Raw genomic sequence first — 12,729 nt, 5'->3', positions numbered from 1 at the left:
TCTTTTGGGTAATTTTTTTAGGAAAGAAACTTTCAATTACGGAGATGTTCGTGAACTCAAATGGGAATCCCTTAAGGGAAGAAAACAATCTTTTCGAGAAACACTGTTTAGAAAATTTAGGTAACGTGTGTTCGAAGCTGACTGCAGAACGATTCTAATACTGCCAACGTACATTTCACGCAAGGACCACGAAGATGAGATATTAGAAATTAGGGCCCGTTCGGAGGCATATAGACAGTCGTCTTTCCTTCGCCTTATTTGCGAATGCAACAGGAAACGAAATGATTAGTAGTGGTACAAGGTTTCCTCCGCCACGCATCCTGCGGTGGCTTGCCGAGTGTGTATGTAGATGTGACTGTAGATACACATTCCATTGTTACGAGAAGAAAAATGGCGAAGACTTATGCAGCGTTTAATTGCGCTAATAAATTCGGGAAATAAATTAATACAGTGAGGTGACAAAAGTCATGGTATACCTTCCAGTATCGTGTCGCGTCATCTTTTGCTCGCCGTAGTGCAACAACTCGACGTTTCATGGACTCAGCAAGCCGCTGGAAGTTACAGCTGAAGTGGTTATTAGTACCCGAGAGGAATGGACAGAGTATTGGAAGAAAGATATAAGAGGAACATTAACAAAAGGAAAACGAGCATCATGGAATGTAGTCAAATTAAATCAGGTGATGCTAAGGAAATCAGATTAGGAAATGAGACACTTAAAGTAGTAGATGAATTTTGATATTTGGGGAGCAAAATAACTGATGATGGTCGAAGTAGAGAGGATATAAAATGTAGACTGACTAGACAAGAAAAGTATATCTGAAGAAGAGAAATTTGCTTGCATCGAGAATAGATATAAGTGTCAGGAAGTCTTCTCTGAATGTATTTGTATGGAGTGTAGCCATGTATGGAAGTGAAACATGGACAATAAATAATCTAGACAAGAAGAGGATAGAATCTTTTGAAATGTCGTGCTACAGAAGAATGCTGAAGATTAGATGGGTAGATCACGAAACTAATGAGGAGGTACTGAATAGAATTGGGGGGAAAAGAAATTTGTGGCACAAACTGACTAGAAGAAGGGATCGGTTGGTAGACGCAGTCTGAGACAGCAAGGGATCATCAGTTTAGTATTGGAAGGAAGCGAGGGGGGAGGGGGGTAAAAATCGTAGAGGGAGACGAAGAGCAAACGGATTTAGAGAGATGTAGGTTGCACTATTTATTCGGAGATGAAGAGGCTTTCACAGGTTAGAGCAGCATTGAGAGCTGCATCAAACCAGTCTCTGGACTGAAGACCACAAGGAAAAAAAAAAAAAAAGAGAAAAATTTTCAACCACTGCAAGAATAGGAGAACGCTAGACGCAGGCCTTTCAACTTAGATTCGAACACCTTACGATTGTCACTCCGGTTTCTTCAATGCTGTTGGAGGTTGATGGAGATGAAACACGGCGACTAGTACAGTGCTTAAGGAACTCTTAGCAGAGCGGCAGTTGTTTTTCCGTCGGTGCTCACTGCATGAACGTGGCTGGCTCTCGCTGGATGAGTCAGTACAGTCGACAAGAAATCCAGCGGTGGAACAGACGGACAGGGGCGGCGGAGTCTCGAGATTCCGAGCCACTGGAACAACGGCCCAACTGACACCGCAGAGCAGAGTGGCCGCACGTTACTGACGTAGGAGTGCCCTCGATGAGGACACAGAGAGGAGCCCGAAAATATCACAAACCACGAGGTAGCAGAACGGAAGTCAGCGAAGCAAACAGAGCTCGGCGCTTCAGCGTCACACTGGCGATCAATCCTTTACCGAAGCCACACTAGCATTCAGTTTCGGCACAGGAACCTATAACGCGATACTTCCAACGGACCCACCAACTTTAAATGGCCGAATTCAGCGGCCGTGTGACCAGCCAGCGACCGTTAAATTTCACTCTTACAAGAGCTCCGTGTCAGAATCTCTACGCATTGCATTTTATGCAGTTGACGGTTGTCCTGTTTTCTGAAAGCCGCGCTGTGATCTTACTGACTACACTATTAGCTACAGCATTTATATTATGTTTCACGTCTTTCACAAGAACATTTGTATCATCAGCAACGAGAAAAGTTTTTCTATCAGTTGATGTGTTCAGGGATAGGTTATTGGTATACATTAAGAAAAACAATGAACCCAGAACGCAGCGCTGTAGCACTCCTGACTTCTGATGACCCTCAGTCACATTCGAATCTCTTCCCTGTTTGTCGACAATGCAAAACAACCTTCTGTTTCCTGCTTTCCAAATACGACGTGGGCCATAATTGATCCAATAATGTTCCAACTTATAGATAAGTATTGTACGGTTCACATATAAAATACCTTTGCTAAAGGAAACGGAAGATAATGCAGTTGACAGATCTGGTGCGTCTAAAAACAACGAGAAAGTCGAGGAACACCACAATGAAATTCGTGCACTTCCAGTATGCCTACGACTGTTTCGGTAGAGAAACATTCTCAACACAGTGAAAGAAATGAAGGTGGAGAACTAGGAGAGAAAGCTAAGCCAGGAAACAAATGCAGCACACAATGTCACCCTCTCTATTTGACTCAGTTCTGGACAGAGTTATCAGAACGTGGCATAAAGGAGTCAGTGCGGTAAAGATGGCATGAAGTGGTCGTGTGACTAGGGTCTCCCGTCGGGTAGACCGTTCGCCGGATGCAAGTGTTTCGATTTGACGCCACTTCGGCGACTTGTGCGTCGATGGGGATGAAATTATGATGATTAGAACAACACAACACCCAGTCCCTGAGCGGAGAAAATCTCCGACCGAGTCGGGAATCTAACATCGAACCCGGGCTCTTAGGACTGACATTCTGCCGCGCTGACCACTCAGCTACCGGGGGTGGACGGTAAATATGGCGGGACATGAGGACAGAATCGTCGACATAAAATGTCTGGCCTTTGCTCCTGACACAGCTGTCATAAAAAATAACAGAAGAGAAGCCAAAAAAAGCTCGAGAGACACCACAGTAACTGTCAGGCAAAGCTGGGCTACAAATCACGTATGAAAAAAAAAGTGTTGCATGGACACAAAATCTACGGACAGACACCAACTGGTGGGGGAGTACGGGAAGATAACACAGCTAAAGAGTTTCGAATACCTGGCAGAGACTATACACAAAACATGGTTGAACTCGACATTCAATGAAGGAAGGGTCACTAAACTGCAAAAGGCGTAGGGACTTAGAACAAATCAATGTCAAATTAAGACACTACAGTACAGTAGTCTTACTAGAGGCCTTGTGTACTTCAGAGGCAATAATAATAAAGGAAAAAACAAAAATCAAAGAGATGGAAAAACAAGAGAGGAATACACTGAGCGGCATGAACGGGCCGCTTCAGTGAGAGGGGATCTGGACAGAGGGACCGAAAAAAAACTGCACGAACAGACAGAAGATTGATAGCAAAATCAGGTATAGAGCGGCAAGGTTTTAGGGGCACATACACACATTAAAAAAAGTTTTACATCACCGCGGTTCCTAGATTTCCTGAAGACAGACGTTGACTGTGGATACTGTATCACAGATTGAGTCCCTTTGACTGTTCAGAGATGTCACTAAACCCGCCAAAGATGTAAACAACCATACATGAGGAGCGCTTATTAGACGGATGGGGTCCGACAGCAGATCAGTTCCAGTCATTCCACCGGGAAGGAGGTACACGGCTCGTGTTGTCTGTAGTTCAACCATGCCTAGACGGTCAATACCGCGGTTCGATCGCGACCGCATTTTTACTTTGTGTCAGGAACGGCACTCAGCAAGGGGAGTGTCCAGGCGTCTCGGAGTGAACCAAAGCGATGTTGTTCGGACACGGAGGAGATACAGAGAGACAGGAACTGTCGATGACATGCCTCGTTCAGGCCGCCCAAGTGTTCCTACTGCAGTGGATGCCGCTACCTACGGTTTATGGCTCGGAGGAACTCTGACAGCAACGCCATATGCCTCCAATCACACAATCGTCGGAGACATGTTTGGAGGTAACTCGGTCAGGCTGAACGCCTTAGACACACTGTCCAGCGAGTGCAGCAAGGTGGAGGTTCCCTGCTGTTTTGGCGTGGCATTATGTGGGGCCGAAGTACGCCGCTGGTGGTCATGGAAGGCGCCGTAACGGCTGTACGGTACGTGAATGCCATCCTCCGACCGATAGTGCCACCGTATCGGCAGCATATTGGCGAGGCATTCGTCATCATGGGCAACAATTCGCACCCCCATCGTGCACATCTTGTGAAGGACTTCCTTCAGGATAACGACACTACTCGACTAGAGTGGCCAGCATGTTCTCCAGACATGAACCCTATCGAACATGCCTGGGATACATTGAAAAGGGCTGTTTATGGACGACGTTACCCACCAGCCACTCTGAGGGATCTCCGCCGGAGCGTCGTTGAGGAGTGGGACAATATGAAGCAACAATGCCTTGATGAACTTGTGGATAGTATGCCACGACGGATACAGGCATGCATCAATGGAAGAGGACCCGCTACCTGATATTAGAGGTACCGGTGTGTACAGCAATCCGTACCACCACCTCTGAAGGTCTCGCTGTATGGTGGTACAACATACAATGTGTGGTTTTCATGAGCAATAAAAAGGGCGGAAATGATGTTTATGTTGATCTCTATTCCATTTTTCTGTACAGGTTCCGGAACTCTCGGAACCAAGGTGATGAAAAACTTTTTTTGATATGTGTACATAGGATGAGCGATAACAGACTGACCGCGTAGATTTTTAAAGGCGTGACGACAAATACACTCCTGGAAATTGAAATAAGAACACCGTGAATTCATTGTCCCAGGAAGGGGAAACTTTATTGACACATTCCTGGGGTCAGATACATCACATGATCACACTGACAGAACCACAGGCACATAGACACAGGCAACAGAGCATGCACAATGTCGGCACTAGTACAGTGTATATCCACCTTTCGCAGCAATGCAGGCTGCTATTCTCCCATGGAGACGATCGTAGAGATGCTGGATGTAGTCCTGTGGAACGGCTTGCCATGCCATTTCCACCTGGCGCCTCAGTTGGACCAGCGTTCGTGCTGGACGTGCAGACCGCGTGAGACGACGCTTCATCCAGTCCCAAACATGCTCAATGGGGGACAGATCCGGAGATCTTGCTGGCCAGGGTAGTTGACTTACACCTTCTAGAGCACGTTGGGTGGCACGGGATACATGCTGACGTGCATTGTCCTGTTGGAACAGCAAGTTCCCTTGCCGGTCTAGGAATGGTAGAACGATGGGTTCGATGACGGTTTGGATGTACCGTGCACTATTCAGTGTCCCCTCGACGATCACCAGTGGTGTACGGCCAGTGTAGGAGATCGCTCCCCACACCATGATGCCGGGTGTTGGCCCTGTGTGCCTCGGTCGTATGCAGTCCTGATTGTGGCGCTCACCTGCACGGCGCCAAACACGCATACGACCATCATTGGCACCAAGGCAGAAGCGACTCTCATCGCTGAAGACGACACGTCCCCATTCGTCCCTACATTCACGCCTGTCGCGACACCACTGGAGGCGGGCTGCACGATGTTGGGGCGTGAGCGGAAGACGGCCTAACGGTGTGCGGGACCGTAGCCCAGCTTCATGGAGACGGTTGCGAATGGTCCTCGCCGATACCCCAGGAGCAACAGTGTCCCTAATTTGCTGGGAAGTGGCGGTGCGGTCCCCTACGGCACTGCGTAGGATCCTACGGTGTTGGCGTGCATCCGTGCGTCGCTGCGGTCCGGTCCCAGGTCGACGGGCACGTGCACCTTCCGCCGAGCACTGGCGACAACATCGATGTACTGTGGAGACCTCACGCCCCACGTGTTGAGCAATTCGGCGGTACGTCCACCCGGCCTCCCGCATGCCCACTATACGCCCTCGCTCAAAGTCCGTCAACTGCACATACGGTTCACGTCCACGCTGTCGCGGCATGCTACCAGTGTTACAGACTGCGATGGAGATCCGTATGCCACGGCAAACTGGCTGACACTGACGGCGGCGGTGCACAAATGCTGCGCAGCTAGCGCCATTCGACGGCCAACACCGCGGTTCCTGGTGTGTCCGCTGTGCCGTGCGTGTGATCATTGCTTGTACAGCCCTCTCGCAGTGTCCGGAGCAAGTATGGTGGGTCTGACACACCGGTGTCAATGTGTTCTTTTTTCCATTTCCAGGAGTGTATAATGGAAGCCAACTGGGTAAAGGTAACTGTGGAAGACCTCAAGAAACCGCACATCCACAAAGGAGGCATGACAGGCAGGAAAAAATACAGAGAACAAAAATCAGAAAACAGAAATTTCTGGAAACGCGCAAAGAGAAGAAAGGAGGGAAAAAGTAGACGGAGGAGAGGAAGAAGAAGGAACACAGCGAATACATGGGAAGACAACAGAAAGAGACGAGAAATATGACATGAAAATTGATTGTGTTTCATAGAGCTCCCTAACGGTAATTAAGGATAATAATAATAATAACAATAGTCTATATATGTATACAACAGCCAATGTCCTGACTGACTGACTCTTCATCGCCCAGCCCAAACCGCTAAGGATAGAAGCTTGAAGTTTGGTCAAGGTGTGGATCTTATACGGTACATGTCGTTTTAGAAATTCCACCCCTAATAGAGTGAAACAGGGGTGAAAGGTTTTTGAAAAATGTCACTGTTTTTGCACTTTCGGAGCTAGGCCTACGAAAATTGGTTTTTGGTTTCTCGGTCAGGAAGATGTACGTGTTTCAGTTTGGAAATCTAACGCATAGGGTGTCGAAAAAGTGGATGAAAGTTTTTTTTAATACATAATTATTTAAAAAGTAGTAAAGTATTTTTGAAGCTACATATTTGAGAGTTAGTATTTGACTTATTGGTTACAAAATAAAAATGCATTTCAGTGTTTTTGGCAATTCAGCACATGAGAAGTGAGATATGGCATAAAAGCAATGGTTGTTGAAGCTTTGACAATGCCAGCCACTCGTGCTGGCTAAACGTCAGAAAAATCATCAAACACACGTCCGCCGAAGAACCCGAGACAGAAGTCAACAGGCAGTTTGTCAACAAGTGATCACGAAAGTCTTAACAATTTTGTTTTATGAAAATATTTCATTACGTGCTCATTTTCGAAGCTGAACCTACGAAAACTGGTATTTAGCTTCTCTGTTAGAATATATATATACAGGTTGAGGCAGCTAAGTCATAACACCCCTTGTATCTCCCCAACCGTAATAGATACAAAAATGCCGTTTGGACAGCGAATTGCAGGGATAGGGGCTACTTGAATACATCACATTTCATGTTGTGCTATTTTTTATTACAAGGATATGAGGCCATCTTTGGTTTTTTTAAAATGGAACCCTACGACAAATTTTAGCCTAACATGATGGGTTTAAAAAGACAGTTTCAAATATGTGTATATCATAATATTTAGGCGAATAGTTTTTGAGACACAGATGTGTTCTCGTATCGTGTTCGTCCTTCGAAGTGGCGTTGTCCAAAGCGACCTTCCCTGTTGACCACTGAGGAACTTAACAGGGAAGACGTTGTTATCCTGCTTCTCGATAACGCCGGAAGGTGACGCACGATGTAGCTGGAGAAAAGGGTATAAATATGCTGCTGGGATAATGAGGCATCGCATTTCTGTCACATTTTCTTGGAGCAGACATGTACACGAACGAGGAAAAGTTAGATATGCTTCTAGTGTATGGTGAAAGCAGAAGAAATGCTTTTACAGCAATAAAGCGATATGGAGAGTTGTATCCTGATCGTGAGCGTCCTATGCGCCAGCTTCTTGCACGTATTTGCAAGAAACTACTTGAATCGGGATCATGGAACGCCATACAGAGGACAAGGCAGAAAACTGCAACCGGCGAGGTACAGGAAGAGGGCGTGCTAGCGTTGGCGCATAACGACCCTACCGTTTCGTCGAGACGTATCGCCTCGAAATGTGATATAAGTCAGAGAAGTGTTTTACGCGTATTGCACCGGCATAGATTTCACCCGTTTCACCTCTCATTACGTCAAACACTCTCCGGTGTCGATTTCGAACGGCGCCAGGAATTTTGCCGGTTTGCAAGATGATCCAACGTGTTTTCAACGGGTGTCGTTTACTGATGAAGCGACTTTCACCAACCACGGTAATGTGAAGTTGCATAATATGCATTACTGGTAAATAGAGAACCCTCATTGGCTTCGACAGGTACAGCATCAGTGGTGCGGCATCGTTGGAAATGTCATTGTGGGGCCGTACGACATTCCGGGTATACTAAATGGAAATAACTGTGCACAGTTCCTGCGAAACGTTCTGCCCATTTTGCTCAAAGAGGTACCACTAACTATGCGTCAGTGCACGTGGTTCCCACATGACGGCTGTCCTGCTCACTTTTCCCGTGTGGCTACAGAGCTGTTAAATGAAACGTTCCCGGATTGTTGGATAGGACGACGTGCTGAAGTGAAGTGGCCAGCCCGGTCTCCTGATTTGACCCCTCTTGATTTTTTTCTGTGGGGAGCAATCAAACATAAAGTGTACGCTCAAATACCAACTACGCCAGACGATATGAAGCAACGTATCAGCCCGCATCTCGTGGTCGTGCGGTAGCGTTCTCGCTTCCCACGCCCGGGTTCCCGGGTTCGATTCCCGGCGGGGTCAGGGATTTTCTCTGCCTCGTGATGGCTGGGTGTTGTGTGCTGTCCTTAGGTTAGTTAGGTTTAAGTAGTTCTAAGTTCTAGGGGACTGATGACCATAGCTGTTAAGTCCCATAGTGCTCAGAGCCATTCATTTTTGAACCAACGTATCATCGAAGCGTGCGCTGATATCTCACGTGACACCCTCGCAGCCGTTCACAAATCATTCGAACGGCGACTACAAATGTGCATTGCAGCAGAGTGTAAGCATTTTGAGCACATGCTTCAGTAAAGTTTTGTATCACGTACTGTATGTATTTTGCATCTTTGTGTGTATTTGCTTCGTATTGCGATCAATAGTAAATATTTTCAAATAAATAACAAATACGTACGAAATAATTGTGACCAATAAGGGCCTCCTCATTTACATTTGCATTTCTGTAACTTAAAATGTATTAACATCTTGTAGTATTTTAATACTGTATGTTGCCTATTATTGCCCGCCGTTGTGGTCGAGTGGTTCTAGGCGCTTCAGTACGGAACCACGCGGCTGCTACGGTCGCAGGTTCGAATCCTGCCTCGGGCATGGATGTGTGTGATGTCCTTAGGTTAGTTAGGTTTAAGTAGTTGTAAGTCTAGGGGACTGATGACCTCAGATGTGGAGTCCCATAGTGCTTAGAGCCATTTGAACCATTTTTTGTCTACTATTTTGGTATCACAGTTGTCAAATAACTGAATAATATTTGCGCGACATTATCAGTTAATTTTTGCGCAAAATATCGCAGTATGTATTACTGTTATCGGGTAAATGGGCGTGTTTGTGTAAGGACGGACTCGCCATGTACTCTACAAAGCAGGAAAGGTCACATTGGACAACGCCGCTTCGAAGGACGAACACGATACGAGAACACATCTGTGTCTCAAAAACTATTCGCCTAGATATTACGTTATGCACATATTTGAAACCGTTTTTTAAGCCCATCATGTTCCGCTAAAATTTAACATAGGGTTTCATTTTTTAAAAAACCAACGATGGCCTCATATCTCTGTAATAAAAAATAGCACAAACATGAAATATTATGTATTCAGATAGCCCCTGTCCCTGCAGTTCACTGTCCAAATGGCATCTTTGTATCTATTACGGTTGGGGAGACACAAGGGGTGTTATGACTTAGCTGTATATGAATTTCACTGTTTTTAGAAAGTCAGCCTTTAAAGGAGTGAGCCGGTCGCAGTGGCCGAGAGGTTCTAGGCGCTACAGTCTGGAACCGCGTGACCGCTACGGTCACAGATTCGAATCCTTCCGTGGGGATGGATGTGTGTGATGTCCTTAGGTTAGTTAGGTTTAAGTACTTCTAAGTTCTAGGGGACTGATGACCTCAGAAGTTAAGTCCCATAGTGCTCAGAGCCATTTGAACCATTTTTTTAAAAGGAGTGAAATACGGGATTAAAACTTTTTAAGAAAATATTTCATTATAGTAAAAAAATTTTAAAGTTAAATCTGTGTAATCTGGTATTTCAGTTTTCAGCTGTATATAAAGAAATGTGCGTTAGAGGATGAAAGTCTGTATGGAAATATCGCAACACGAACGCAAAAAACACGATTAACAAAAGTCTTGGACTCCGGCTACCAGAATTGCTTTTTGGTTAGAAATACATTCGGAAAAGTCCGTGCTTCTGTGGCCTTAATTACCGTGAAAAGTTTAGAAAGTGAACAATATTAAATTACACTCCTGGAAATTGAAATAAGAACACCGTGAATTCATTGTCCCAGGAAGGGGAAACTTTATTGACACACTCCTGGGGTCAGATACATCACATGATCACACTGACAGAACCACAGGCACATAGACACAGGCAACAGAGCATGCACAATGTCGGCACTAGTACAGTGTACATCCACCTTTCGCAGCAATGCAGGCTGCTATTCTCCCATGGAGACGATCGTAGAGCTGCTGGATGTAGTCCTGTGGAACGGCTTGCCATGCCATTTTCACCTGGCGCCTCAGTTGGACCAGCGTTCGTGCTGGACGTGTAGACCGCGTGAGACGACGCTTCATCCAGTCCCAAACATGCTCAATGGGGGACAGATCAGGAGATCTTGCTGGCCAGGGTAGTTGACTTACACCTTCTAGAGCACGTTGGGTGGCACGGGATACATGCGGACGTGCATTGTGCTGTTGGAACAGCAAGTTCCCTTGCCGGTCTAGGAATGGTAGAACGATGGGTTCGATGACGGTTTGGATGTACCGTGCACTATTCAGTGTCCCCTCGACGATCACCAGTGGTGTACGGCCAGTGTAGGACATCGCTCCCCACACCATGATGCCGGGTGTTGGCCCTGTGTGCCTCGGTCGTATGCAGTCCTGATTGTGGCGCTAACCTGCACAGCGCCAAACACGCATACGACCATCATTGGCACCAAGGCACAAGCGACTCTCATCGCTGAAGACGACACGTCTCCATTCGTCCCTCCAGTCACGCCTGTCGCGACACCACTGGAGGCGGGCTGCACGATGTTGGGGCGTGAGAGGAAGATGGCCTAACGGTGTGCGGGACCATAGCCCAGCTTCATGGAGACGGTTGCGAATGGTCCTCGCCGATACCCCAGGAGCAACAGTGTCCCTAATTTGCTGGGAAGTGGCGGTGCGGTCCCCTAAGGCACTGCGTAGGATCCTACGGTCTTGGCGTGCATCCGTGCGTCACTGCGGTCCGGTCCCAGGTCGACGGGCACGTGCACCTTCCGCCGACCACTGGCGACAACATCGATGTACTGTGGAGACCTCACGCCCCACGTGTTGAGCAATTCGGCGGTACGTCCACCCGGCCTCCCGCATGCCCACTATACGCCCTCGCTCAAAGTCCGTCAACTGCACATACGGTTCACGTCCACGCTGTCGCGGCATGCTACCAGTGTTAAAGACTGCGATGGAGCTCCGTATGCCACGGCAAACTGGCTGACACTGACGGCGGCGGTGCACAAATGCTGCGCAGCTAGCGCCATTCGACGGCCAACGCCGCGGTTCCTGGTGTGTCCGCTGTGCCGTGCGTGTGATCATTGCTTGTACAGCCCTCTCGCAGTGTCCGGAGTAAGTATGGTGGGTCTGACACACCGGTGTCAATGTGTTCGTTTTTCCATTTCCAGGAGTGTAGATTAAGAGAACCTGCGCAGACCGTACAGTCTACGCGAGCGAAGCAGAAGGCGCTAAGGTAGTAATAATAATAGAGAAAGTAGCTAATGTCCTCACGCAATTGCTTACGACGACTAGTGCTCGACACAGAAAAGCACACTCTTTTCCCGGGTCCGAACTACGACGCTGGTAGCAAATTATGTGTACCGAGACGCGTCACTACCTTCTTATACGCTGCGTTCTCTGCAACACTGCTAGCGAAGAATCGGACGACAGTCGTGAACATGAAACTTCCTGGCAGATTAAAACTGTGTGCCGGACCGAGACTCGAACTCGGGACCTTTGCCTTTCGCGGGCAAGAGCTCTACCATCTGAGCTACCCAAGCCCGACTCACGCTCCATCCTCACAGCTTTACTTCTGCCAGTACCTCGTCTCCTATTTTCCAAACGTTACAGAAGCTCTCCTGCGAACCTTGCAGGACCAGCACTCCTGAAAGAAATGATCTTGTGGAGACAAGGCTTAGCCACAGCCTGCGGGATGTTTCCAGAATGAGAGTTTCACTCTGCAGCGGACTGTGCGCTGATACGAAACTTCCTGGCAGATTAAAACTGTGTGCCCGACCGAGACTCGAACTCGGTACCTTTGCCTTTCGCGGGCAAGTGCTCTACCATCTGAGCTACCGAAGCACGACTCACGCCCGGTACTCACAGCTTTACTTCTGCCAGTACCTCGTCTCCTACTTTCCAAACTTTACAGAAGCTCTCCTGCGAAGCTGCAGAACTAGCGCTCCTGAAAGAAAGGATATTGCCAGGCTGTGGCTAGGCCATGTCTCCGCAAAATCCTTTCTTTCAGGAGTGAAAGGCCTGCAAGGTTCGCAGGAGAGCTTCTGTAAAGTTTGGAAAGTAGGAGACGAGGTACTGGCGGAAGTAAAGCTGTGAGGACGGGGCGTGAGTCGTGCTCGAGTAGCTCAG

The sequence above is a fragment of the Schistocerca serialis genome, chromosome 1 (genome assembly GCF_023864345.2).
Source record: "Schistocerca serialis cubense isolate TAMUIC-IGC-003099 chromosome 1, iqSchSeri2.2, whole genome shotgun sequence".
Taxonomy (NCBI): Eukaryota; Metazoa; Arthropoda; class Insecta; order Orthoptera; family Acrididae; genus Schistocerca; species Schistocerca serialis.
The sequence above is the reverse complement of the archived record's forward strand: the minus strand, read 5'-3'. Positions refer to the sequence as shown.